This window comes from Otolemur garnettii, unplaced genomic scaffold, assembly GCF_000181295.1.
Source record: "Otolemur garnettii isolate 467f Iridium unplaced genomic scaffold, OtoGar3 scaffold00089, whole genome shotgun sequence".
NCBI lineage: Eukaryota > Metazoa > Chordata > Mammalia > Primates > Galagidae > Otolemur > Otolemur garnettii.
Window position 1 is genome coordinate 6011485 of NW_003852484.1, and position 2504 is coordinate 6013988.

Genomic DNA, 2504 nt, shown 5'->3' on the forward strand with positions numbered 1-2504 from the left:
GGTTTGAACCTGCCACTCTCAGCCAGGACCCTACTCACTGAGCCACAGGCACCACCCAAGATAAAATTAGTTTTAAACCTGTTATTAAAGTTCAAATGTTCGAAGATTATAAAACTGCCATCTCTATAATATTTCTATGTTTGTCAGATTCAACTGTGAGCTCATATTCTTGCTTTTAAGCCTCTAAATTCCAGGAGGCCTAATAGCATGTCCTTCCCATACTTAGCTCAGCAGCTGCAAAGCACAGTCTAACCCACAGTCACATGCTGACAGCGGGCTGTGAGATGGCAGGGCCCTCACAGCCTGGGGAATATTCAGGGAATGAACCCCCAACTGCTTCTCCTCTGTTCTCCAAACAACCATATTCCTTTCTTCATGCTCCCTCTGCCAGAAGTCATGTAGCCCTTTCTTTGTCTAGTTAACTATGCAGAAGATCTTTGCTCTTACTTCTTGTCATATGTTAACAAAGTTGAGTTGATTCTCCTTCAACTACCCAATCAGGCTGCACCACCTCAGGCCCCCAGTTAAGAAATCCCCCACCCCTCACCTGCACCAATGCAAATCCTCCTTTACTAATGAAATCATCAACCACCAATCAGGAGTGTACTTGTACCCCGACCCTACCCTTTTTGCCTTCTGTACCCCATAAAAACCTTGCACACCCCAGGTTCAGGGCTCGACCTTGGCTTGCATGCCAGGAGAGTCCAGGCCCGGGCCTGAATAAAACTCACCTCGTGCCTTTTACATCGGAGTGTGTCTCGGACTGTCTGCTGGGGCCACTTGGGGGAATTTTGGGCACAACACTTTCTGCCTTAAACTCTGTACCTAATAAATGAATTAAAAACACAGGTCCTGTCCTTTGCCTGATAAATGAATCGAAAACATAGATCTGTCCTTTGTGGCTATCTTTAATGCCACATGATCATGTAAAACTTAGGGGGACAAATGAAAAGACATCAAAAAATAATGCCCGTTGTGGTTTGAAAACATTTTTAGTAACTTCAGATCTTAAAAGTCATGTTGTTACTAAAATTTCTTGTTAGGTAGGTCCTTGGCCTTGGTGATTTGAAGTGAACCCACAGCCACAGATCAGTAATAAAGTGAGATTCTGTTGAACAGAGGGCCATGCAGAGAGTGGAGAGCACCAGAGCTCCTGGCAGGAAAGAGGAGACCCAAGTTGGAGGTCTCCTGCATGGGTCCTTTGTCTAGGAGTAAATAATTATCCCTAAGAAATATTTTGGCCTGGATTTGGTAAATGGAAAAGCACCTTTACAGGCTGAATGTTTTAACAAATGAATATAAATGCAGTCCCTCCCCTTGGGCAAGGTTACTAGGTCTTTGCAGTTTTGGGTCTAGAAGGGGATTAGGGTGTGTGTTCCCCATTCAGGGTGGAGCCACCCAAAATGTTGCAGGCTGCTTTGTTCAAGACCTTGCTAGAGCTCAAAGGAGTGTGGTGTGCTTGTGCCTAGAGATGGGAGTCTGATTTCTGAGCTCACCTAAGCCTCAAAAATGGGGGTTCCCTGTCTAGCCCTGAGTAGGAAAATCTCGTTTCAATGTTATATTCCATAAAATGTCTCTCATTTGTAAAATGTAATAATTTGGTTGTTTAAATTGTTTGGGAAACTGAGTCTTTGTCAAAGAATAAGACTCTTGCCTTTTAAACCTTCTAATTATCAGTTTAGCCAAGTGAATAATTAACTTCATAGTAAACTGTGATCCTGTTCTGCAAAAAGTAGTTTTTAAGAATTAAGAAAAAGGGTAGCACCTATGGCTCAAAGGAGTAGGGTGCTGGCCTCATACACAGGAGATGGCGGGTTCAAACCTGGCCCCGGCCAAAAACTGCAAAAAAATTTTAAAAAGATACAGTATTGCTTCATAGTTTGGCTCAGTGCCTGTGGCTCAAGTGGCTAAGGCACCAGCCACATACACCTGAGTTGGCGAGTTCGAATCCAGCCTGGACCCACCAAAGAACAATGACGGCTGCAACCAAAAAATAGCCGAGCTTTGTGGTGGGTGCCAGTAGTCCCAGCTACTAGCTACTTGAGAGGCGGAGGCAGGAGAATTGCTTGAGCCCAGAAATTGGAGGTTGCTACGGGCTATGATGCCACAGCACTCTACCTAGGGCAACAGCTTGAGGCTCTGTCTCAAAAAGAAAAAAAAGAAAAAGAATTTTTAAAAATCAGGCAAAAAAGAAATTGGCATTGTATAAGAAAGAATCTTATGTGATAAATTTTGTCCTGAAACTGAATGGTTATTTAAGAAAGTGATAGACAGTGCAATCCAGAAAGTTTAGAATGTTTATAAATTGTCTGTGCAGAATTGAATAAGGTTCATAAAAGGAAATTTGTGAAAGAATTTGCATGTGATCCAGTTAACTACCAGTATTACCTTTAGAATCTTTTAACTTGGCTCGGCGCCTGTGGCTCAAGTGGCTAAGGCACCAGCCACATACACCTAAAGTGGCGGGTTTGAATCTAGCCCAGGCCCGCCAAACAACAATGACG